This window comes from Ambystoma mexicanum, chromosome 12, assembly GCF_040938575.1.
Source record: "Ambystoma mexicanum isolate Mex_15411 chromosome 12, UKY_AmexF1_1, whole genome shotgun sequence".
NCBI classification, from domain to species: domain Eukaryota; kingdom Metazoa; phylum Chordata; class Amphibia; order Caudata; family Ambystomatidae; genus Ambystoma; species Ambystoma mexicanum.
Genome location: NC_090936.1, coordinates 622,239,561 through 622,266,257, shown reverse-complemented (window position 1 = coordinate 622,266,257; position 26,697 = coordinate 622,239,561). Strand labels below are relative to the sequence as shown.

General features: G+C 49.0%; 1 protein-coding gene and 1 pseudogene across 4 annotated transcripts in view; both read right to left on the bottom strand.

Annotated features, from left to right (window-relative positions):
* LOC138513140 (ras-related protein Rab-6A-like) overlaps window positions 1-33 on the bottom strand; it is a 34,727-nt pseudogene extending 34,694 nt beyond the window's left edge.
* EEA1 (early endosome antigen 1) overlaps window positions 1-26,697 on the bottom strand; it is a 1,786,886-nt gene that overhangs the window by 1,614,812 nt on the left and 145,377 nt on the right. The window lies entirely within an intron of this gene.

Below are 26,697 nucleotides of genomic sequence, written 5' to 3'. Positions count from 1 at the left end.
TCCACCAAGGCGGTGCCGGTATTTTACCGGCATGGACCAAGGTGCTAGTAGCACCTTGGTCCACCGCCGTCCGTGTAATGAGGCCCTGTGACCTGTCTTTATGTTGTGGTGGAGATGAAGGCTGAGAATGTTTCTTCTGCTGCTTTCCCCCCTCCCCGTGAGTGGAAGAGTGCTTCCCTGGTGTTTTCACCTTTTCTGAGCTTTTCGACGTCTGGCGTCGAGATTAGGGGGTAGTGTCCCTTTCCATAGAGTGTGGAGGTCGGGACACGGGAGTAACCGTCACACGGTCTGCTGACGCCGACTCCTGAAGTGCGGCCTGGGGATGGTGGTCGTCTTCGTCTTCCAATGATCGAACCTCTGTTACTTTAGTGAGTGAGGCACTCTTGGCAACAGTGGATGGTTGCCTGGTGTCATGCGGCGATCTTGATCGAGAACGCCCAGAGGACACCAATCTGGTGGACCGTTCTCTGTGTGCCTCTTTCCGGGATCTCGACACGCGCGTCGAGTCTCGGTTGGACTATGAGTATTTAGTGGAAGTGGCGTGGGTAGAGCTCGTGTCGCCGGGGGTGTCCCCCATAGCTGCCCTGCCGGACAAACTTCCGAGGTCTGGGACTTGCGCTTGGCTGTCTCGATGCCATGCTGCCCTCGCCATCCGATAGCACGGCGTCGCTGCCATCACTGAAGGCGCCCTCCGTTTCCATGGCCTCTCGTTGCCTGGCGTGGTGGGCCCAACGTTTGATCGAACGGTCTTTTAGAGTCTTCGGTTTAAACCGACTACACGCTCTGCAGTTCGCCTCGGGGTGGTCCTTCGGCAAGCAGAGGTTACAGGTGGCGTGTCTGTCAACCCAAGGGTACTTGAGGTTGCACTTGGGGCAAAATTGGAAAGGGGTACCCTCCATACGCACCCTGTGGCAGCGGGCTAGCGTGTGTAGGAATATATAAGAAAATGTATATATAGGGGGGGCGCTGTTGCGCACGACCAAGATGGCCGCCTGAAGCGAGAGCTCCGGCCCAACAAAAATCCGAATTATATTTGAATCCTGTTTCGGAGCCACCAGCGGACAGCGAAGTCGAGCAGAGGGTGCACCTTGACCCGGTCCACACCGGACTGAAATTCTGAGAGCGGCGGACCAAAACTCAGAGATATCGGCTTTGGCGGGTTGAGCGGGAGAAGGCCCGGGGTGTGCCGCGTGTGACGTCCGGCTGGTCTGCGCCCCGCGCCGCTGACGCTCTGGCCAGAGAGGCATAGAGAGGTGGGGCTGCTGTGCCGAGGTCGCGGAGCTGGCCCGTGGGTGCTGCTGATCGACTGAGGTGTCTCCCCCTGGGTCCCGTACACGAGGCTGTGCGGCCGAGTGTCGCTGGCTTGTGGGCCCTGCCTTTGCGGTTATTGAGGCGATCCTGTTTGGTGAGAGCTGGTGCTCCCTGCCGTGACGCGGCGGGTGCTGGGTAGCGGGCCGTCGTCGGACGGCGTGATATCCTTTCCCCCGGGCCTGGGCCGTGGCCGAGGGGGCGACTCCATTTTCTGGCCTGCAGCCGGGGCCCGCCACACGTGCTATATTTCCTGCAAGTTGGCGGCGGGGATGGCGCGGGGCACGGTGCCGCTGAGACGGTGAGTTGTGCGGCATTCAGCGGCTGGGGTGCAGCTCATTTCTTCATGGGAGGACACAGTCCTTTGTAAGTGGGAGAATTAACAAGTTACCACTGGTGCCTGGACATTGGTGGCTCCGTGAATCACTAGTTTTGAGGTGCCCCGGCCTGAACAAGCCCACTCGACAAATAATATCCTACGCAGCCTGCCCCCGCGGTATAGTGTACTGTCGGGCCGTGTTGGTGACCCGGCTGGTGTGGCAGACATGGGTAACACGAGGAAACAGGAAAAAGCGGCAGAGGGGGCCACCGGGAAAAAGAAAGGCCCGATGGACTCGTTCACCAGTAGCCAGGCAGTCGGCCACGAACCAGACCGGTCGACAACATCAACAGCTGAACCTGGCGTGGACAGCGGCGACAGGATTGATCGCCTTACCACGATAGTGCAGAATGGCTTCCTATCCCTAAATGTGACGCTAGATGACATTGTTAACACCATAGGAGCACTGAAAACCAGAGTCGACAAGGAGAGCCTCAGAATCACCGAGGCTGAAGACAGAATTGGTACCAACGAAGACACCATTGCGCGACACCATCGCGACATAGCGCATCTTAAGGCAGGCATGAACGCGCTGCAAAGTAAATGCGAGGACCTAGAATCCAGATCCCGAAGGAACAATATTCGGATTGTGGGGGTTTCTGAAAAGTTCGGCGCAATGGAACAGCAAGTGGAAAACCTTCTTAAGACTCTTTTTGGGACAGAATCCTTTTCGAGCCAATTCCTGGTTGAGCGAGCACATCGCACTCTGGCCCCCGTGCCGAAACCCAGAGCCCCGCCGCGCACCATCATTACCAGGCTGTTGAATTACAGAGACAGATACAATTCTCAGAAAGGCTAGAGAAATTGGGACACTACAATATGAGGAGAACCGCATACATGTTTATCCGGACTTTGCTGCGGGAGTACAGGCTAGCAGGCGATCATACGAGCCGGTCAAGCAGCTACTGAGGGCACGACAGGTCCCATATGCGCTAATATTCATGGAAGAAGAACACACTTTTTTGAGACACCGGCCGCCGCTCAGGCGTATGTGGAAGCAACTATACCCCTACCACCGAGAGGCCGTGGGCCGGACCAGAACGGAAGATCACCTCCGGGAGGTGGGGACCGGGGCCCTGCTGACTAAACCTGGTTGCGCACATATCCTCTGTTGCTGCTTTAGTGATGTGTAACAGATTTCTGCTCCCGCTGGGGGGCTCTGAGTAACCTTCGAAGCGGGTCGTGAGCCCGCTCTGGTTGCCCCGTGACGACAACGTGGCACCCACAGGAAAGTTCCTAAAAGGTTTAAGGGTACATCGTCAAGTTGGGGTGAATGATGTGGGTGGAGGGTGGGGTTGGGGAAATCGGGAAGTTACAGAATGTTATTGCTTCCAGGGCATGTTAGGGACCTGGGATGTGGAGGAGTCTGGAGAGGGAGCATGCACTATTGGAAGTTGTAGGTTAATTAAAACATGGTCTCGCAGGCACGGGTGCTACTCTAATGTTAGTCACTTGAGCATTGATGGTCATTACTGTATGGTACAATGTAAAAATGCAAAAAATGGGTGACAGACTGAAGATAAGATTAATGTCATGGAATGTCCGGGGCCTGAACAATCCAATGAAGGTCAGAAAGGTTGGCAATTATGTCACTAGACACGGGCCTCACATTTTAATGTTACAGGAAACGCATGCACAGGGCTCGGTTAACGAGAAAATACTGGCAAAATGGGGCAAATTGCGCTACTACACGAACTATTCATCGCAGTCCAGAGGGGTCTGCACCCTCATACATAATCCTCTTAGCTTTGTTGCCAAAGGCCACTTGGCGGACCCGATGGGTAGATATGTTCTGGTTTGGGGGGGAAATAGCAGGGAAACAAATAACCTTATTGAACACCTATGGTCCGAATCTGGACGATCCTGATTTTTACCTACACATGCTCGAGATCCTTGCCAAACATGATGCGACCACGGTACTATGGGGAGGGGACTTTAATGTGATATTAGACCAGACCCTGGATAGATCTACTAAGGTAACCAGGGCACCCACCAAGGTGGCACTAGTTCTGAAGCAAATTATCCCGCAACTGTCTCTAGTGGACGCCTGTAGAGTGCTCCACCCAACCAGCAGACGGTACACGTTCTATTCTTCTGTCCATGATAGTGAGTCACGCATAGATTACTGGTTTATATCCACAAACATAGCGCATACCCTACAGAATTGCAAAATCCTTCCTCGTACACTATCGGACCACTCCCCGTTGATGTTGGAGATCGTTTTGAAAGATGCCCCCAGACCAATTAGGAGGTGGAGAATGCCAAGAGACATACTAAAAGACCCGAATGTTGTTGAAACCCTACACATTGAAATTGCCAACTTTTTCACAGACAACATTGGTTCTGTAGAACACATATCGTCAGTATGGGAGGCTTTCAAAGTCTGGGCGAGGGGGGCCCTAACATCTAAGACCACTGGTCTTTTGAGGGAAGTGCGCCGTGAGCTGAAAAGGGGTGGAGAAAGAGTTGAACGCACTAGAAGAAATCTACAGCCGCACGCATGGTGGAGACACCCTGGCTGCAATACATAAGTTACTTAGGGATTTTGACCGACTGGCAATAAGGGGAGTACAATATACAGCAGCCCCTACCAGGGCTCGCAGATACGGAGAAGGAAATAAAGCAGGGAGAACGTTGGCCAACTTGGTTAAGCACGAAAAACATATGACCCCGATTACAGCGATCCAAACGGCACAAAACGAGATAATAACAAGTGAACAGGGAATAAATGATGAGTTTGTTCACTTTTACAAAAATTTGTATAAGAATAGAGATGGAAAATCCCCCAATGAGATTAAAAGATATCTTGCTATGCTAGATCTCCCTACAATCCCAGAAGAAAGCAAACTAGCACTCGAACAACCTATCACTGCCGAGGAGCTTACTGAGGCGATAAAGGTCCTCACGTCTGGCAAGGCACCCGGCTCAGATGGGCTTGGTGCTGAATTCTATAAAGAATTCCGGGAAGAATTGATACCTGTGCTATTAGAGATGTGGGGAGAGGCTCTGGGGAAACAAATGCTGCCCCCGACAATGCGTGAGGCCATCATTACAGTGTTGGCCAAACCCAGACGCCCACCACAAGACATGTCATCCTATAGGCCCCTGTCCCTGATAAATGTAGACGCCAACATTTTCACGAAGGTGCTGGCGAATCGCATGTTACCCCATAACACCTACACTGGTTCATGCAGATCAAAGCGGGTTTATTCCCTGTAGGTCCACTGCCCTATATTTGCATAGGCTATTCGGCATAATGTCGCAAATCAACCCGAGAAAGCAAGCCGTCGCTGTGTCCCTTGACGCCAAGAAGGCGTTTGACTCGGTCTCCCGGGAGTACCTCTTTTTGGTGCTGGAGGCGTTTGGGGTGGGCCCCAACTATATCAAGTACGTCAGGCTGCTGTACACAGCCCCGGGTGCAAGGGTGTGCACGAATAAAACTATATCCGAGCTGTTTGAGCTGGGACGTGGCACCAGACAGGGATGCCCCTTCTCCCCGATCCTCTTTGCTTTGACAATAGAGCCCATGGCGGCTGCAATTCGTCTGAGACATATTAACAAGGGTGTACCACTGAAGGGTGCCACTCAAATGATATCCCTAAACGCGGACGATACCTTGCTGTACGTCCGCGAACCAGACAAAAACATTGTTCCTATTATGGCAGACAGCAACGAATTCGCGGAGTACTCTGGGTACACGGTGAACAATGCTAAATCAGAAATGTTCCCCCTCACCCCATCCACAAGCCGCCCGGCTCGGATGTGCCGCCTTAAGTGGTCGGAGCGACACATCAGATACCTGGGAGTCCTGGTTTCAAGTAATAGACAGACCCTGTATGCGGACAACCATGACCAGGCGCTACAAACACTCCATACCAAACTACAGACCTGGAGACACCTCCCAATCTCACTACATGGTAGAATTGCCATTCTTAAAATGATTGTACTCCCAAAATTGCTATACCTATTTGTAAAGATACCTATTTGGCCGGGTAAGGAATTTTTCTCCAAACTTCGATCCGTGGCAGTGTCATTCCTTTGTATCCTTATATCCCAAAAATACTTGTTCGGGGATATTGGGAAATGTTCCGAAAAAATCAGAAGGCTGTTTAATGTGTCATGTGCTAACGCCAAAAAATGTATATTGCAATCATGGAAAAGCCCGAACTCCCCTACCATGAATACCTTTTTACGCGAATTAACCTATGCAAATGAATGCGAGGAACAATATGTGCTAACCCAACCGAGCAAGAGCCGACCAAAGGACATTTGGAGCCCTTTCAGGGCGTATCTATGTGACCTGCCCTCGGATAACGAAACAGCTATGTAGACTGTAAATATTGAACGTTTGGTGTAGACATTGTTGTATGTAAGATCATGTGATGTATTGATTGGGTGCCACTGTAAATGCTGAGACCTTAATAAAAAGTTGATTAATAAAAAAAAGAAATATATATGTATATATATATATATATATATATGATACATTACTCACCGTAATCATATTTCTGATGCTTGTATCTGCTTAGATTCACATGCTGTGCATAGGCCGACATCTAGTGGAAGCTGCGGAGTATTACAGTTTGTTTTTCGAAACTCGAAAATGGGCGTCGACACAGGGCGTGCCAGTAATACTATCCCTAGTGTGACGTCCCCTGTACCCATGATCCCTCACGCGTCTAGGACCCTCAGATTGTGTTTTTTCTGACATGAGGTAGCATGAGGAGTAGCGCGAGTACAGATAGTCCAAGCAGATAGAAGGTAGAAAGGTAAGACTACAAGCATCCATGCGCCTTCTCTCAGAGGGGAGTAAGGGTGGGTCGCATGTGAATCTAAGCAGATACAAGCATCAGAAATACGATTACGGTGAGTAATGTATCCTTCTGAGGCTTGTGGAATCTGCTTAGATCACATGCTGTGCATAGATTAGGGGGCAGTACCTGAAGAAGGAGGAGGTGGGATGTGAGAAGGCTCATGAGCAAATAAATGTCTTAGAACCGCTTGTCCCACTTGTGTATCGTTCTTGGAATGAGTGTCAATGCAGTAGTGCTGAGTAAAAGTGTGAATAGAGCTCCAAGTAGCTGCTTTGCAAATGGAGTCAAGGGGTACATTTGCAATAATAGCCAGAGTGGCCCCATTGCCTCTTGTGGAGTGGGCCCTAGGCGTGAAAGGCAGAGTCTTTTCAGAAAGTGAGTAACACAGTTGGATACAGTTAACAGTCCACTTAGAGATGGCACCTTTAGAGACGCGATCCCCCTCTCTGCCTGTGGCTACAGAGACAAACAGCTGATCTGTTTTCCTTAGCGGTCTGGTCTTGTTTACATAGTAGAGGACCGCCCTACGCACATCTAGTGTGTGTAGTTTCACCTCAGCCGAGCTTTTGGGGACTTGGAAGAAAGCCGGAAGCTCGATGGACTGGTTTACATGGAATTTAGAAATAAACTTAGGTGAGAACCTAGGGTGTGTACGTAAAACCAGTTTATCTTTATGGACAGTAAAGAAGGGATCTTGCACTGACAGAGCCTGAATTTCACTGACCCTTCTTATAGATGTAATAGCTACTAAGAAGGCAGTTTTATAAGTCAGGTGTTTGAGACTCCTCTTATGCATGGGCTCGAATGGGGGGCCCATGAGCTTAGATAGCACCACATTAAGGTCCCATCCTGGAGGTGGGTTAGAAATAGGAGGGTGAAGTCTCTTTACTCCTTCCATGAAGGCTTTAACTACTGGTACTTTCCACCACGACACCTTGTATTGGGAAGTGGTGTATGCTGACAGGGCTGCCAGGTGTACCTTCAGTGAGTTAAACACCAGTCCCGCATCCAGCAGGTGGAGCATGTAAGTAACAATAGTGGAAGGAGTGCAATCAACTGGGTTGACTTGCTTACTCTGGCACCAGATTACGAATCTCTTCCATTTGTCAAAGTAGCAGTGCCTCGTGTTGGGCTTCCTAGCCTATTTTAGGATGTCCATACACCTCTGTGGTAAATTGAGATGTCCAAACTCTATGACCTCAGGAGCCATGCTGCCAGGTTCATTGAGTTGGGTTGAGGGTGCACTGTTTGACCTTGGTGCTGGGACAATAGGTTGTACCAGCTCGGAAGTCTGATGGGTTTGCACACCGCCAGTCTGCGTAAGTGTGGGAACCACGGTTGTCTCGCCCACATGGGAGCAACCAGGACGAGCGTCATCGATTCTCTGTTCATCTTGTTGACCACCTTCCTGATTAGAGGAGTTGGTGGAAAAGCGTATGAAAACATCCCTGACCAGTTCATCCACAGGGCGTTCCCCTGGGCGTCTGGTTGGGGGAACCTGCATGCGAATCCTGGGCATGGTCTGTTTTCGCTTGTGGCGAATAGGTCTATAGTGGGGAAACCCCACTGAGAGAAGATATCTTCTACGACTTCTCTGTGTAGACACCACTCGTGTTCCTCTGGGAGGGGGTCTCTGCTCAGAGCATCCGCTATGGAATTGAGATCCCCTGGAACATGTTGCGATGACAGGAAGATGTTCCGTCTGAGTGCCCATATCCAGATTTTCTGGGCAAGCTTGGACAGATTTGGCGAGCGAGTCCCTCCTTGTTTGTTCAGGTAGAACATGGCTGTAGTGCTGTCAGTCCCGATTTGCACTGACAGGTTTAAAAGGTAGGCTTCGAAAGCTTGAAGCGCTCTGAATACTGCCAGAAGCTCTAGCAGGTTGATGTGATTCTTGGCCACTGCGTGAGACCAGAGACCCTGAGCTGTGTGGTGGAGATGGTGAGCTCCCCACCCCCGTCAGGCATGCATCGGGTGTGACTACCGCCTGTATCTCGGGATCGTAAAAGGGTTTCCCCTTCGACAGATTCTCTCTTGTCCACCAGTGAAGGCTTTGTACCAGTGTTGGCGAAACGACCACTAGATCGTCCCACTGACCACTTGCCTGAGACCACTGTTTCGCCAACCATTCCTGCATGGGACGCATGCGCAGGCGCGCGTGGGGGACCAGGTAAATACATGACGCCATCATGCCCAGCAGACACATTGCTTTGCGTACTGTTATCTGGCGACCGGACTGGTATTGCGGAATTTGCAGCAGTATATTCCGAATTCTTTCCTCTGAAGGAAAGGTCAACCCCTCTTGAGTGTCTAGGATAGCTCCTAAGAATTGTTTGGATGTGCTTGGCACTAGACTTGACTTTTTCTCGTTTATTGAGAAGCCCAATTCGAAGAGGAGGTCGATAGTCCTTTGAATGTTTGTTCTGCAAATTACTGGGGTTTCCCCCGTGATGAGCCAGTCATCCAGGTAAGGGTACACAGGGATTGCCTCCCTGGGAAGGTGTGCTGCCACCACTGCCAGTACCTTGGTGAATGCCCTTGGGGCCGAAGCTATCCCGAAGGGCAGTACCTTGAACTGGTAGTGCCGACTGTCCACCTTGAAGCGCAAGTATTTTCTGTGCGCTGGGAACATGGAAATATGAAAATAGGCATCTTTCATGTCCAATGATGCCATGTAATCCCCCTTTTTTTAGGAGGGGGATTACCTCTTGGAGAGTTGTCATGCGAAACTTTTGGGGCTTGACATACTTGTTGGCAGGCCGTAAGTCCAATACTGGGCGCATTGTCAAATCTTTTTTTGGCACAAGGAAGTAAGTTGAATAAATACCCTTGTTTACCTGGTGTCCCGAGACGAGTTCTATCGCGTCCTTTGCTAGCAGATTGACAATCTCTTCTAGGAGGATCTTCTGGTGTTCCAAAGAATGTATTTTTTGTCGTGGAGGATGGTCTCGGGGACGCTCTAGTAGTTCTATACAGTACCCCGCGGATACTGCTGACAGCACCCATCTGTCTGATGTGATCCCTTCCCAAGCTTGGGTGAAGTTGGAAATGCATCCCCCTACTGGGGCTGCGTGAGAAGGGACCCTAAACGGAGCATCACTGTTTCGGTGGAGGCGTGCCGCCTCCTTTATTGGGGCTGCCTCTACCTCTACCACGTCCTCTCATTACCCCTGCCGTAACCCTGGGTAGACTGCCGGTTATTATTGTTCCACTGTGTACCCTGCCCCTGGGAATAGTTAGAACCTCTCTTGGAGTTTTGGCCGCGTGGGCGACGAAAATTGCCATTCCCTCTCTGATTCGGGGGTTTAGTGGTTAGCTGGCCTAGGGATTTGAGTGTTTCATACTCGTCCTTAGCATTCTTTAGTGCGTCCTCGACCGCCTTACCAAACAACAGATCCGGCTCCACCGGTTTGTCCAATAATGACGCTTGTGTTTCAGCCTTGAAACCAGACTGGCGTAGCCAAGCGTGTCTCTTAATAACAGTTCCTTCTGCTATTAATCTGCCGGCGTTATCCGCGGCATCAAAGGTTGCCTTTAAAATGCAACCGGACACGACTCTTCTCTCCGCTGAAACTCGTGCCAATTGGCTCTTTAAGGGTTCTGGTGCGGAGTCTATGAGTGCCGCGACCTCTTCCCACTGATGGCAGTTGTAGCTGGCCAACAGGGTGGTGGAGTTGGCAATCCTTGCCTGGTAGGCGGAAGTGGATGCCACTTTCCTGCCTAAACCGTACAGTCTTTTGCTCTCCTTGTCGGGAGGAGCCTCGGACGATAAGGGTGTTCCAGCCCTCTTACGGGTGTTAGTAACAACCAGGGAGTCCGGCTTCAGATGCCCCCTTATATATAGTGGGTCTGATTGGGCCGCCTTGAAAAGTTTTTCAATCCTAGGGTTCACTGCTCTGGTGAGGTTAGGATTGAGGAGTGACGGGTCTATTCTTCTTTGAATAGATTTTAGGATAGGGATGGCCTGAGCAACAGGCCTCCTCTCCCCCACTAACTCTTCTGCGAAGTCTCTTTCCTCCTGGGCACCAGGTCTCTTTCCTCCTGGGTGGAGACTGCTTCCTTTGCTGTTTCCCTCCCTCCCTGTGACTGGAGGAGTGTTTCCCGTGTGTTTTAGGGCCCTCTGAGTTTTTCGACGCCTGGCGTCGAGGTTCGGGGGTCTTGACCCTATCCTTCGAGCGTGGAGGTAGGGGTTCGGGATCTGTGGTACTTGGTCTGCGGGCGCCGACTCTTGGAGTGCGGCCTGAGGGTGGAAGTCGGCTTCGTCTTCTGACGATCGAGCTTCCGTGACCTTAGGGAGTGAGGCACTCTTGGCAATAGTGGATGTTTGCCTGGCGTCGTGCGGCGATCTAGATCGAGAGCGCCCAGAGGACGCCGATTCGGACCGTTCTCTACGTGCCTCTTTCCGAGAACTCGACGTGCGTGTCGCGTCTCGGTTGGACAAGTGTCATGGGAAGCGCTCGTGTTGCCCGGGGTGTTCCCCATAGCCGGCCTGCCGGTCGACCTTCCGAGGTCGGGGACTTGCGCTCGGCTGTCTTTCGACGCCATAAAGCCCTCGCCGTCCGAAAGTACGGCGTCGCTGCCATCGCTGAAGGCGCCCTCCGCTGCCTCTTGAAGCATGGCGTGGTGGGCCCAACGCTTGATTGAACGGTCCTTAAGTGTTTTAGGCTTAAACCTGCTACAGGCTCTGTAATTTGCCTCGGGGTGGTCCCTCGGCAAGCAGAGGTTGCACGTGGCGTGTCTGTCGACCCAAGGGTATTTGCGATTGCACTTGGGGCAGAATTGGAAAGGGGTACCCTCCATACGCACCTTGTGGCAGCGGGCTGGTAAATGTAGGAATATATAAGTGTATCTATATATTACAAGAGTGTAGAGTATGACCACCCCCCACTCTCCCTACTTGCAGGGCCGAGGCCAGCGGCCCAGGCCCGGGCCGAGACGGAAGCCTCGAGGCCCAAATCCGTCGTGCAGTCGACGGTCAAAATCCTCTCAGATCCAGCGTCAAGTGTAGAAATTCGGTATCTCGACGTTGGGGTGGAGAAAGGGGTAAAATTATCAATATTTTGCAATATTATGGCTTAGGCCAGGAACTCAGTGAAATGCTTCTGACCAGTATGGTCTGAGGGTCCTAGACGCGTGAGGGATCATGGGTACAGGGGACGTCACACTAGGGATAGTATTACTGGCACGCCCTGTGTCGACGCCCATTTTCGAGTTTCGAAAAACAAACTGTAATACTCCGCAGCTTCCACTAGATGTCGGCCTATGCACAGCATGTGATCTAAGCAGATTCCACAAGCCTCAAACATATATCGTATTTCTGATGCTTGTATCTACTTAGATTCACATGCTGTGCATAGGCCGACATCGAGTGGAAGCTGCAGAGTATTACAGTTTGTTTTTTGAAACTCGAAAAGGGGCATCGAACTAGGGCGTGCCAGTAATACTATCCCTAGTGGGACATCCACTGTACCCATAATCCCTCACACATGTAGGGCCCTCAGATTGTTTTTTTCTGACATGAGGTAGCATGAGGCGTAGCGCGAGTACAGAGTATCCAAGCAGATAAGATAGATAAGACTACAAGCATCCATGCACCTTCTCTCAGAGGGGAGGAAGGGCGGGAGCATGTGAATCTAAGCAGATACAACCATCAGAAATACGATTATGGTGTGTAATGTATCCCTTCTGAGGCTTCTGGAATCTGCTTAGATCACATGCTATGCATAGATTAGCGAGCAGTGTTAGAAGGAGGAGGTGGGATGTGAGAAGGGTCATGAGCAAACAAATGTCTTAGAACCGCTTTTCCCACTTGAGCATCTGTCTTGGAATGAGTGTCAAAGCAGTAGTGCTGAGTAAAGGTATGAATAGAGCTCCATGTAGCTGCTTTGCAAATGTGTCAAGGGGTACATTTGCAATGAAAGCCAGAGTGGCTCCAGTACCTCTTGTAGAGTGGGCCCTCGGCGTAAAAGGCAGTGTTTTATCTGAAAAGGAATAGCACAGTTGGATACATCCAACTATCCACCTAGAGATTGCATTTTTAGATACGCCATCTCCCTCTCTGCCTGCAGCTATGGAGATGAACAGTTGATCTGTCCTTCTTAGCGGTCTGGTCTTGTCTACATAGTAGAGGACCGCCCTCCTCACATCTAGTGTGTGGAGTTTTACCTCAGCAGAGCTTTTGGGTTCCTGGAAGAAGACCGGTAGCTCAATAGACTGGTTAACATGAAATTTGGAAATAAACGTGAGTGTGTAAAACCAGTTTATCCTTATGAGCAGTAAAGAAAGGATCCTGCACTGACAGAGCTTGAATCTCACTGACCTTTCTTATGGATGTGAGGGCTACTAAGAAGGCAGTCTTATAAGTCAAGTGTTTGAGACTAGATTTGTGCATGGGCTCAAAGAGGGGTCCCATGAGCTTAGCAAGTATCACATTAAGGTCCCAACGTGGTGGTGGGTTTGAAATTGGAGGGTGGAGTCCGTTTACCCCTTCCATAAATGCTTTGACAACTGGCACTTTCCACTGACACCTTGTTATAGGAAGTGGTATAGGCTGATAAAGCTGCCAGGTGCACTTTAAGTGAGTTAAACACTAACCCTGCATCCACTAGGTGGAGCATATAGGTGATGACATTAGAAGTAGTACAACAATCAACTGGGTTGATTTGCTTATTCTGGCACCAAATAACAAATAGTTTCCATTTGTCATAGTAACAGTGCCTTGTGTTAGGTTTTCTTGATTCTTTCAAGATATCCATGCATCTCTGGGGTAATTTGAGATGTCCGAACTCTAGGATTTCAGGAACCATGCAGCCAAGTTCATGGAGTTGGGCTGAGGATGCATGTTAGGCCCTCGTGATGGGAGAGTAGGTTGTACCGGCACGGGGTCTGATGGGGTCACACACCGCCAGTTTGCGTAGGTGTGGGTACCACGGTGGTCTCGCCCACATAGGAGCAACTAGGATGAGCGTCATCGGTTCCCTGTGGATCTTGTTGATCACCTTCCTCATTAGCGGGCTTGGTGGAAAAGCGTAGGCAAACATCTTTGGATCGTAGAAGGGTTTCCCATTCGTAAGATTCTCTCTTGTCCACCAGCGAAGACTCTGTACAAGTGTTGGCGAAACGACCACTAGATCATCCCACTGACCACTTGCTTGAGACCACTGTTTCGCCAACCATTCCTGCATGGGTCGCATACGCAGACGCCTGGGGAACCAGGTAAATGCAAGATGCCATTATGCCTAGCAAACGCCTCGCTTTGCGCACCCTTATTTGGCGACCGGCCTGATATTGAGGAATTTGCAGCAACAGATTCCGAATTCTTTCCTCTGATGGAAAGGCCACCCCCTCTTGGGTGTTTAGGACAGCTCCTAGGAACTGTTTTGAGGTGCTTGGAACCAGGCTTGATTTTTTCTCGTTGATCGAGAAGCCCAATTGGAAGAAGAGGAGGTTGATAGTTCTTTAGATGTTTAGTCTGCAAATTACGGGGGTTTCCCCTGTGATGAGCCAGTCGTCCAGGTAAGGGTACACTGGGATTGCTTCCCTGCGTAGGTGCGCCGCCACCACCGCCATTACCTTGGTGAATACCCTTGGAGCCGAGGCTATACCGAAGGGCAGCACCTTGAACTGGTAGTGCTGGTTTATTTTGAAACACAAGAATCTTCTGTGCGCTGGGAACATTGAAATATGAAAATAGGCATCTTTCATATCCAATGTTGCCATGTAATCCCCCCTTTTTTAGTAGGGGGATTACCTCTTGGGAGTGTAGTCATGCAGAATTTTTGTGGCTTGACATACTTGTTTGCAGGGCGCAAGTCTAATACTGAGCGCATTGTTAGATCTTTTTTTGGCACAAGGAAGTAGGTTGAATAAATACCCCGGTTTACCTGTTTGCCCGGGACGAGTTCTATGGTGTCCTTTGCCAGTAGAATGGCGATCTCCTCGAGAAGGATTTTCTGGTGCTCCAACGAGTGTACCTTCTGTCTTGGAGGATGGTCGTGGGGGCGCTCTAGTAGTTCTATACAGTATCCTGCAGACACTGTGGACAGCACCCATCTGTCTGAAGTGATCCCTTTCCATGCACAGTTGAAGGTGGAAATGCGCCCCCCTACTGGGGATGAATGGGAGGGGACCCGAAGCAGAACGTCACTGTTTACTGGGTGGCACACCACCTCTGGGGGGGCTGCCTCTACCCCTAGTGCGGCCCCTGCGCTGGCCTCTGGTGAATCCCTGTGATGTCTGGAACCGATTGCTGCCCCATGAGGTTCCTTGATTTTGGTAGTAGTTGGAACCCCTCTGGGAGCCTTGGCAGCGAAAGCGACGAAAATGATTATTTCCCCTCTGCCCTGAGGGTTTACTTGTGAGTTGTCCGAGAGATTTTAGGGCCTCGTACTCATCTTTAGCCGTCTTTAGTGCCTCCTCCACTGCATTGCCAAACAGAATGTTTGGCTCCACCGGCATGTCTAGAAGCGTGCCTTGGGTCTCGGGTTTGAACCCAGACTGCCTTAGCCAAGCGTGGCGTTTTATTACTGTGCCTTCGGCTATCAATCTTCCAGCATTATCTGTAGCATCGAAATTTGTTTTAAGGATACATCCAGATACGGACCTTCCGTCTGCTGCAATTTGGGACAACTGGCTTTTTAGGGGCTCAGGTGCGGAGGATACTAAGGCCATTCCCATTGATGGCAGTTATAGCTTGCCAGAAGAGTGTCACTGTTGGCGATGCGTGCCTGAAAGGCTGAAGTGGAAGCCACTTTCCTACCTAGAGAGTATATTTTTTTGCTCTCTTTATCGGGGGGTGCTTCAGAAGAAGCAAGAGGTGTACCTACCCTCTTTCTGGTGGTTGTAACTACCAGGGAGTTGGGCTTTAATTGACCCCTAATGTACATAGGATCAGAGGGTGCAGCGCGAAACAATTTTTCTACTCGTGGATTGACCGCACTAGTCAAATTTGGGGTTACAAGCGAGGGATCAATCCTACGCTGGATAGATTTTAATATAGGAATAGCCTGGGTAATGGCTCTCGTCTCCCAGGATCTCTTCCGCGAAATCCCCATCTTCTTGCACACCCTGTGTGTCGATATGGAATTGGGCTGCTGCCTTAGCTAGTATCTCGTTGAGGAGTGGCTGGTTATCTACCGGTGAATCATGCACCGGAGGGTCTTTAGGAATAGGGGAGTCGAGATTGTAGTCTTCAGCCTCCTCCTGGTCCTCGTCATCCCCGTAGTAAGAGACCCCTCTCTGGTCATCTACCATATGTGGTTCTGTCTCCTTGCAGTATGATCCGGGGTGGTAAGATTCAACCGCCAAAGGGTCTGTGACCAAACTCTGAGTGTATCTCAGAGTGGAGTCTTTTAGCAGAGGACTGAGAGTCCTTAGACCCCAAAGGGGCAGAGGTAGTGGGGGTGTTAGCATAACTATGAAAATAGTTAGGGTCTTTCTTATAGAAGTCTGCCTCCTCATCACCCTGTCAATATCAGCCGAGTTCCATTCCCTGGAACTGGGAATAAACCTCTCCTGTTCTGGTTCCTCATCCATGCCCATATCATGAGGAATGGGAGGGACAATTTTACTCTTAGAGGTAGTGTCAGGGACCTTGGATTTTTCTATTACTTTAGGAGACTTCTGTTTTTCCTTATGGTGTTCTGAAGGTTTCTTGTGTTGTTTCTCCCCCTTCCCGTGACTAGAGGAATGTTTTCCTGAGGTTTTAGGGGTTTCCGAGGGTTTCGACGCTTCACGTCGAGATTCGGAGGTCGCAGATGGAGGGCGCTGAATCTCGGGAGTAGACGCTACGCACTTTGATTTGGGAGCATAGAGGTCGGAATCGTCTGACGATCGAGCCTCTGGAACTATTGGGAGTGCGGCACCTTTTTCAACTGCGGACGGTTGGTCTTTGTCATGTGGCGATCGCAAACGGAAATGCCCAGAGGACACAGAATCATTGAACCGCTCTCTCGGTGACTTCCGTTGCCGATCGCTCGACACACGTGTCGAGTCACGGCTGGGGCTAATGTGTTTAGAGGAAGTGGTGTGGGTTGCGCTTCTGCCGCTGGGTGTTGTCCCCATAAATGGGCAGCTGGCCAGTCCTCCGAGGTCGGGGGCTTGCGCGTGGGTATCTGAAGTCACCCCTCTGCCCTCGCCGTCTGATAAGGTGGCGTTGCTGCCATCGCTTAACACTCCTTTGACATCCATGGCCTCTAGCTGCCTGGCGTAGTGGGCCCAGAGCTTCGTCGAGCGGTCCTTAAGTGTTTTTGGCTTGAAGAGCTTACAAGCTCGACACGTAGCTCGGGATGGTCTCGTGGGAGACACAGATGCACGCATTGTGCTCATCTACCCAGGGAAACTTCCTGTTACACTTGGGGCAGAATTTGAAAGGAGTACTCTCCATAGGTTTAAATCTGGCAGCGGGCTGTGTATATGTAGGAAATAAATGTGGGAAAGTTATGACCACCCCCCACTCTCCCCACTTGTACAGGGCCGAGGCCAGAGGCCTTCCAAGGCCCGGGCTGAGGTCAGAGGCCTTCTAAGGCCCAATGTCCGTTGTGCAGTTTTCGACGGCTGGTTCCCTCGATCTTCGCCGACGTCGATCTTCGGCATAGGATGGAAGATAACGGGGAAAGTTTTTAACAATATTTAGGAATAATTGGCAATGCCAAGGGAACTCCGCAATATGCGTTCAACAGTATGGCAAAAGAATACAATCTGAGGGTCCTACACGCACGAGGGATCATGGGTACAGTGGACGTCAAACTAGGGATAGTATTACTGGCATCAAATTATATATTTTGTTTTTTTGTTTTTTGTTTAGATTTGCAATAAAAAAACATGCAGTGATCTGATAGATCCTGCAGTTTGGCCATAAAACACGAATTAAATTGGGCAAGGATGCCGTTGACGAACATTTTTCTGGACTGGCCAACATACAGTGGACGTCAAACTAGGGATAGCTGCAGAGTATTAGTTTGTTTTTCGATGCCCCTTTTTGAGTTTCGAAAAACAAACTAATACTCTGCAGCTTCCACTAGATGTCAACCTATGTACATCATATTGTTTGCAATCTCCCGACTAGGGGATAACCTTGTTTGGAGTAAATACATTTTGTCTAGCAGGATACCTCACGCGGTCTAGGCTACCTAAAGCGCATTCTAAATCTCTTTAAAGGCCTCTGACATACCCACCAAGGGGTTGTCATCAGAGTCCATTTTATTAAGGATTGGCAATCTGCCCCAACTGGGCAGTAGGTTCTGTATACCCTTCCACCAACCCCTTCCTGTCTAATGGACCCTGGATGTAAAGCAGAGAGACACTCTTCTTGGAGAAATGTAGGTGAGGGAAGAAAGTGGGCATGGAGAGGGAGCCTAAAGGGTAGGGCCAGGAGGTATGCTGCAGCAAAGCGGGAGTGCCACCAATTGGGGAGTGCCATGGCAGATGTAGAGGCAGGCGCGACAAAGATTAACAAATCATGAGTGAGCAGAAGCCCATGAAGGTAGGACAGGAAATGGAGAGAGGTAAGAGAAGCAAGAATGAGCAGGAAGCAAAAGAACGGAGGAGAAGCGGCCTGAACTGCCAGAAATTAAACCACAAATCACAATCAGCAAGGGGCTGGAATGGGGCAGAGAGGAGAGCAAGCGTAGAAAGTTGCCAGGCAACTTCGTAAGGTTAGTCTCTGTTATTTATAGTCTAGTCCTATCCCCTTAGCAAGCTAGACACTTATCTAGGTGTCTACAAAATTATTAAATCTGGCGCCATCTTGGAATGGTGCCTACTCTGCAGAAAATGCTATTCCTAGAATTTAACAAGGCCCTTTTCCCCTTGGTATCAGACCTGCTTTACAGCCATTTTTTCACCTGGGTCAAATTTGTCACCCTCCTTTTCCCCACCAATTTTGCTTTCACCTACCTCCTACTTCCCAGGTCCTAAGAGGGGTTACAGTACACCTTTGTGCGGCTTTTTACCCAATTTTTTTTCACAAAGTCGCTTCTGAAGGGTAATGCATGAATACATCCAATTAATACCAGCACACTAAAAATATACAGAAGCATTCTCTCTTTCTCTCCCTCTCTCATCTCTACGTTTCCCATCTCTCTCACACACATATACACACATTATCTCGCACATACTCCCTCTCTCTCCCACACATTGATAATGTCCCCTGCCTCACCACAGGTGTGTGGGGAAATGTGGCCTGGGTCTGGGTTGGTATGGGGAGGTGTCAGGAACCGAAACCGAGTCAAATGGTGGCATTACATTAGGCAAACATTTCTTCCTGGAAAGATGGAAATATATGGAAGTTAGACTTTGTACATAGAACCTACAGAGAGACTGCAAACTGTGTTACGAGACTTTAACAAATGTTTGAAATCTGCTTAAAAAGAGATCCAAGTGACTGAGCCAGGCAGAAGCCAAGGACCAAAGGTTATTGCTGCGGCCTCCTTCTTGTTATATTTTTCTAAAGTGGTAAGGACTAGTTAGCTCATAGGATTTCGAATAAGGACTAATAAGATCCAGAATGACCTGAAGCCAAAGAAATTGAAAAAATGTCACTATTTGGTGAATTCAAAAACAGATGCAATAGTCTTTTCAAAGGGAGAAGGGATGAAAGGTCCAGATTTATCACACCCTCCTGAAACAATTCACAAGCCACCAGTCTGACTCCTTGCTTCTCTAAACAATGAGCCCAAGTTCCCCAAGTTGCAGAAGCAAATGTTTAGAACCACTCCTGTGTACTACACACTGACTAATCTGTCAGGACCACCAAAGGTTACCATGTATAGAAACTATTGACAATGGTGGGGTGGTGTGTGCTCATAGACTCATCTGCCTCCCTTGGTGCCAGTCAATGGAACAGTATTGCAGGTTCTACCCTACAAACAGAGCATTCCACCAAAAGCAGCAAGAGCAGAACAATGGGAATCCTTACAAGTTCTTGTGATGAAGAACAACTTCAATAAAAAGTGACTTCTGTACAGGCAACCCCCACCACAGCCACTCAATTCATGCCTAGATCAATGTCGGCAAATTAAGTGATCCCATTCATGCTTCAACACTGATAAATATCGGGCTAGAAGAGAACCTTTTCTGGCTTCATGCCTGCTTAAACACAACAGACATTGGCAAGCAAATGAACGTGATATGCTTGTTCATATACTCTGAATAAATTGCACTTTGAATCAAGCTGCATACGTAGGAACTCATTGCTCACGGGGAAGCAGCCCAGAGTGTGAAACACTTGTGGGCCATGGTGTTAAAGGACAAACTACTTAATGAGATGTGCACCACAGCACCTCCCCTCACAATATCAAAGGTCCAGAAAATCCCATTCCTGTCAGTCAGAGCTCTGTGTCACAGTAAGAGATGACAGTGCCACCACCCAATACACAAGACTATGGCATAGACCAAACACGTTTTGCAGCGTCTGTACAAGATGGATGGCTTTGTTGACATCCAATGTTCAGCAAACTTCACCATATGTGTCTTTGAATGCCAAAACAAAAGACTCCTTAAAAGCTTGCCAGCAAATCTGGTTTGAAATGCTGCAAAAGTGGTTGCATGATTCGAGCATGATGGCGAGCGGTTATAACATCACATTGTCTAGCATTTTCTCATCTTGCTTCCGAACCACGTGGTATGTTATGATTCCTCATGCTTATATATTTGCCTCAGTTTATTTCTTCTGTATTGGTCGATAAATAACATTTTATTTTAAAAAAATGAAATCAATTATATTTTACTTCAGTTTTGCTGGGCCTTGAAATATGCTTCTATTGGTGTCCTGTCCTTCAGTAAGGCTTCTATTATGCTTTTAATGACAGTGGATTTCCATTGTTGTGATTGTGAGTTGTATTTTGTTATTTTATTGTGCTTTAGTGTGAACGTTTATGAATTTGATTTTCCCATATTTCCTATGGAATATGCCTGTTAAGATTTGTGCAGAAATTATATTTAAATTTCAAAATGTAAAATGTTGTGAATCTTGTTGTGGTGGTGTGTATTGACATTTGTGTGTGGGGAGTGGTGTGTAGGGTTGGGATATTATGATCCAGAATTATCTAAAGGGTATTGTATCTTGCCACTTGGTTGACACACTATATAAAAACATTCTTTGGAGATGAGGCAGGATCCCACAAATGAAGACCTATTCTCTAAATAATGGCATTCATAGTCTATTGGTAACTGGGAAGTCCCAGGTAAAACAGGGTGCAAGTCAAAACTCTCTCCCAAAATAGTAGTACAGGCAAACCACTTTAATGGGGATGTTCTTCAAATTTAAACAAGGGGTTCAATCAGCTAACCCCCGTCCCCCTGGGTAAGTTAATAGCTACATTACAAAGGCAGCCACTAATCAAAAGTCATTGATCACTAATTCAGAGGGTACCATTTGGAGGGATAGGGGATATAACCTCTGTCCCCTTACCAGGTATATCTTAAAAGTAACCTCTTGGACTGCGGAATCCATTTTTACACTCTTGGGACTTAGTTATTTCAAAGTTGCCAAAATGGAAAAACATTCAGGAAAACTGCAGACTTAGACCCTAGCCTAATGCTACTAAGCTAAGACAGCCTAGTATTGAGATGACTGCTTTCTAGCAAGAGGACCCATTATTTGCATTTTACTCATTTCACCTATTCCCAGAGCTTAAACAACAAGTCCTCATTTTGAACCACTATCAAAGGTTGTTTAAATAGAATTTGCAATTTAAAAAAAAAACTAAAGCTGGTGTGCTAAAGTCATTCTAATTTGTGACAAAAAGGCATGGGCGCCTTGGGAGTAAGCAGTTTAAAAATTCCACAGATGTGACTGGAAAGTAGCACATGCAGCACATCACCTCTTCAATGTCCTCCAGGAAATACTGAGTGAGCTTAAGCAAAAGGTTTAAGTTATTTACCTATAACTATTGTTCTCCAACATGGGTCTGACATGGATTTACATGCTCATGAATATTCCCCGTTGTCAGGCTGGGAATCCTTGGTAAAAGAAAAAACAGTTTCACTTTAAACCTGTATTTCTCCTCTAAATCAATCACTGTCCTCTGGGTCATACTGCCCCCATTCAATGAGACTGTCCTCTCCCTAAGCTCCAACCATGGTGGCCCTCTTCAGATTTCTACCGCACGCTTCAGTGCTGGGAGTCCTCAGACGGTGCAATCCATGAAGTCATTTCTGGGCATGTTGTTCTCTTGCATCAACCTTGTTCGCCTATGCAGATTGCGCATGTGGCCTCTCCAGGAGTTCCTAGATGCGAGGTGGATGCAAGTGTCTAGTTTCCGATTCCTCCTTACCAGTAGACGGTCACCACGGATGCCTCTCTAGGAGGGGTGGGTAGCCCACACCGGACAGTTGCATGCCAGAGGCCTCTGGCAACCAGAGGAAAGGGACATGCACATCAACGTCCCGCAGCTTCGGGCTCTGTGCTAGGCCTTCAAGTCTTTTCTGCCGTCATTGAAGGACAAGGTGGTGAAGATCTTCACGGACAACACCACCATGTTCATCATCCGGAAACAAGGGGGTACCCCATCTCTGGCACTCTCCATAGAGGCCCAGGACTTGTGGCAGTGGGCCAAGCATCAAGGCATGTTCCTCGTTCCGTTTCACTTGGCGGGAGTCAAGAACACTCTTGCGGACAGTGATTGGTTTAGAGGAGAAATACAAGTGAAAGTGAAACTTTTTTTCTTTTTTCTTTTACAAGGATTCCCATCATGGCTACAGGAAATATTCATGAGCATGTGAATACATGACAGGCCCAATGCTGGACAATGATCAGCTACCTCCATTCCCAGCAATATGTATTGTCACATAGGACACCTTGAATCAAAAAGGATGCCAAGACCAAGTATTGTTGGCTTATTGATATTATATCCACAAGTAGGGGGCAACTTAAATACAAAACTGGATCAAGAAATAAAAATAATCAGGATGGTCTTCTCCCAGAGAAATCGCTCTCCCACTGGGGCGGATAGTTAAGTCTTTGGTCCCCTGTAGCCAATGGCTGAATCTGTACAGTTCCTAGGAGGTTGCTTTACCACCCCCTCCTTTGGCATTGCTGATGTGTGGGGGTCCTACACCCTCCTGTTAATGCTATCTGTAGGCTTTCCAGAGTCCCATTCCGCACGACTGGCCTGTGTACCAAGTCCAGCGAAAGGATGGGTCATGGTCAGCAGAGAGGGCAAGAGGGATCCCCAGGACTGGGTTCTGCGTACCACTGTCTTGGCCTACATAGGGCCGAACTGGCCAGCTGGAACCTTCCTATTCGGACTGTGTTGTGGCCGTTTTATTATTACCTTCACTCTTTGCCGTTCCTCCTCCACTGTACTCCTCCTCCATACACCTCCTCCATATTCCTCCTCCGTACTCCTGAGCGTGTTCTACCTCTGAACTCACCACCTCTACTTGTCTCCTTCCGCCCTACTTTTCCCTTTAACTTCTTTCATTCTGCAACCTCAGGGTGCTACGCCGCATCTTTAGATGTTACCACCTCTGCCATGCTTTCTTAATACCACTACTCGCTCTTCCCTCTAGATGTTAGCACCTTTCATCTTCGTCTTTTACCATGACACATGCCGCTGACCGCTCGCCAATCCTGTTTTTCTCACCTCCTCATTCTCTCTGCTGCATCACCTCTTCAGCGTATGTTTCTTTCATCACTCTCCAGTTGTCTCCAAAGGTGAGCCTCCTGCTCCTGCATCTCCAAACCAACAACTGGGGCTGGTTGCATTTATACTGTGCTCCCTCCTTCCCCTGAGTGCCCATTACTCTGAGGGTCTGCACCTGTGAGTACTGATTAAGTGAGAGCTGAGATTGACTAGCTCTGGCGTACACCATGAATTGATTTGGGCTCAAGATGTTGGACAAAGCCTATATCTGGCCTGTCTGCCATCTTGTATTTTAGATAAGCTGTTCTGACCTTATCTCAGGCTTCTGGCACTACCTGAGGGCTGTGGTGTTTCTATATTTGATTAACTGATAGCATGGTTCACTTGGGGTGGGGGGGAGGGTGCGATACATTTTTTTACCCAGTGTAAGATTCTATTGCTGGGAAACACAGACATTGTAATGGTGTTGCCAGTGTTTGTTTCTGTATGTCTGGGAAGTCACAGGCCCAAAATACTGTAGGCACGGCACAGCAGCATTCATACAGTGTCTTGTACACCTACCTCTGATCACCCCAAAAGGTTCTTCCTCAAAGGGAAAGCCCTCTGTTTCAGCAATGGAGATGTGGGTCTGGCTTGTGTGAGAAACCTGAAGGTGTCTCACCCACTAGTACCTGGGGATCCGTCATCCAGGTGGCCAGGACACGGCCATCGCTTTTGGATCCAGTTCCTGGGGTGGACCAGCGCAGGAGGTTCACCTGGATGAGGGGTCTTCGGGGAGTGGAAGTGGGATACCGGATGGAGAGATTCGGTATCCCCCTCCCTGCAACACCTTTACCCCCATCCTACCAGACAAACACTTTCCCACTTTCCCACTGTGAGTGAAAACAGACTAACCACGAGCCGTATACCTGGTCAGGCAGGGTCAGGCAATTACTGATTATTGCACACACCTGACTTACATCACATGGATAAAAGGCAAAGCACAAAAGCACACTCTGAGTGAGGCAAAGCACATGAGGAAGCAGCAGTTCCAAGATGGCAGTTTAATACAAGGCGGAAGGCGGCAAGACCAAAGAGGATTTCAAGGCGGGAAAAGCCCTTGATCTTTTCACCGAAAGACTGAATCTTCAATGGGCCATGGTGAATAGGAAACCTAAGACATGGAATTAAAGCTGAAGAATCCTGCATTGTGTGTCGGAGGTAGCTGGGGCTCTCCTGCGTCGATAGTCAAGGCGGGGATAAGCATTTGCCACTTTGGTACTGTCCTTGGAAGATTATTAAAACAGCAGATGAGTGAATGAACTTTGAAGCTAAAATACAATACCGAACACAGAGTGGTCCGGCGCATTTGGGTACTCATTCGAATGTCTCCGTTAGGTATTCAGCTGAAAGGTTGCGAACATAAGAATTGTGAAATCGAAGTGGTCCTGTGATGGGCCAAGCCAAATCCTGTGCACATTCTAAAGATTTTGATACTTTTAAAAAATATATATTTTAATTATTTTATTAACACTCCAAACATTACAAACGTTGAGGACATCCACATTTAAGCTTCACATCATTATATTACAAATTAAACGTTTCGGTCCTCCCACCTCCGCCCCCTTAACTCGGGCCCCTACTTCCATATCACTGTCCTACTTATCTCCAGGCGTGCCTACTTCAATTCTCTCATCCGTATCATCTTCACTATGGTCGGCCTGGGAGGGTCCCACCATCGAGGCCACCAATTGTCTCCATGCTATCAAGGGTCCCACCTCACCCCCCCGCTGGCTGCTTCGTACCAAGCAGCCGTTTCTGCCTCTGCCCACTTATTGAGGTCCGCCCACCACATCTCAATTCTAGGCCGTTGGGCTGCCTTCCAGCACATTGCAATTCTCAGTTTGGCCAGGATGTAGACCAGATCTTTCATCTTACTGATGTGCTTCAGGTTGCGTGGTCTGGTAAAACCCCCCAGCATGCATGCCCAAGCTGACTCCACCTCCAGCGTGATCCTTTTTCCGCTAGGCATATCTTCAGCTCTGTCCAAAACCTACCCACCTCCGGGCAAGCCCAGAACATGTGCAGCATCCCAGCTTCCTCCTCCCCGCACCATGGGCATTTCTGTGCCACCAGGCCTCCAAACCTGGCGATTTTACTGGGGGTCATGTATGCCCTATGAGTAACATAACTGAATCTGCTGAAGTCTCACGTTTCGGGACACCTTCTTATGATACCTTTGAGCTCTATCCCATTGTCCATCTGACATGGGTTCTCCCACCTCCTCCTCCCAGTCTCGCCTCAGTTGGAGCAGCTCCTTGCCCACCCTAGTCTCCAGTAGCTCATATAAACGAGACATTTCATGCCCACCCTCCGAAATATTATACATCGTCTCGATGGTTGAATCAGGTTGTTCTGCGAGCACTGCCTCAGGCCACCTTTCTCGCACCCTTTTAATAAGTCTGGCATAAGTAATGTGTTGGCCCTTATGTACCCCGGTGTCCTCCATTAATCTCTGAAAGTCTAGTACCACCCCCTCTTGCCACATATCTCCAAAGGTCGCCGGGCCCATGGGTTCCCACTATCTGCGGATCCCTTTTATCAGCTGGGAGTCCTCCCTGCATAGCGCCATTAACGGCACCTGCAGGGAGAATGGGGTTGGGTTTCCCACTCTTTGCCATGGTTTGCGCCATATTTCCCAGCCTGGCACCAACAGTCTTGCCATTCCTAGCACCTTTGGTTTAGGCAACCACACAGTCTCTCTAAGAAAGAAGGGGGCAGGGTCCTAGTACAATAGCCTGGCTTCGGCCAGTTCTTCAGACAACCACCTGGCCACATATTGCAGCTGTCCCGCCAAATAGTACAGCTCAAAGTTTGGTAGGTTTATACCCCCCCCTGTCACACGAGTTTTGTAATTTCCAGAGGGCCACCCTGTTCCTAGAGTTGTGCCATATGAAACCCCTGCACAGGCTGTGGAGTTTGACAAAAAAACGTTTGGGGAATCACATACGGGATGTTTACAAAAAAATGTAACAATCTGGGCAGGAATATCATCTTAATCAAGGCCACTCTACCCATCATGGCCAGGGGTAGCCTGGACCAAAACCCCATGCTATTCGTGATACCTTCAACTGCCTTTTCCGTATGGCGTTTGTGTTCCTCTTCCGTCGTGTGGTATATGTCGATTCCAAAATATCGGAACATCTCGTTCCGCCAGGGTATTGGCAAGACCGGTAGGCTCCTCGGCAGGGTGCGTCTCTATCTCCCCAGAGGGAACATGCTTGATTTCCTGAGGTGGCGTAACGTTCCATCACCTCCAGGACATATTGTAGATTTTCCTCTGGGAAGCGCAGATATAAGAGTATATCATCGGCGTACAATGATATGAGGTGCAAACCCTCTGCAGTATGGATCCCTTTCTCCCCATACTGTTGTCTGAGGCAGACTGCCAGTGGCTCCAGCGCAAGGATATACAGCATGGGCGACCAGGGGGAGCCCTGTCTAATGCCCCTGCTGAGTTGCCATTTGTCTGAGATTGTCACGCCCGTTTTGACCCTAGCAATTGGGGAACTATATAACATTTTGAACCACCTCAGATACCCCGGCCCCATCCCAAATTCTCTGAGCCGCT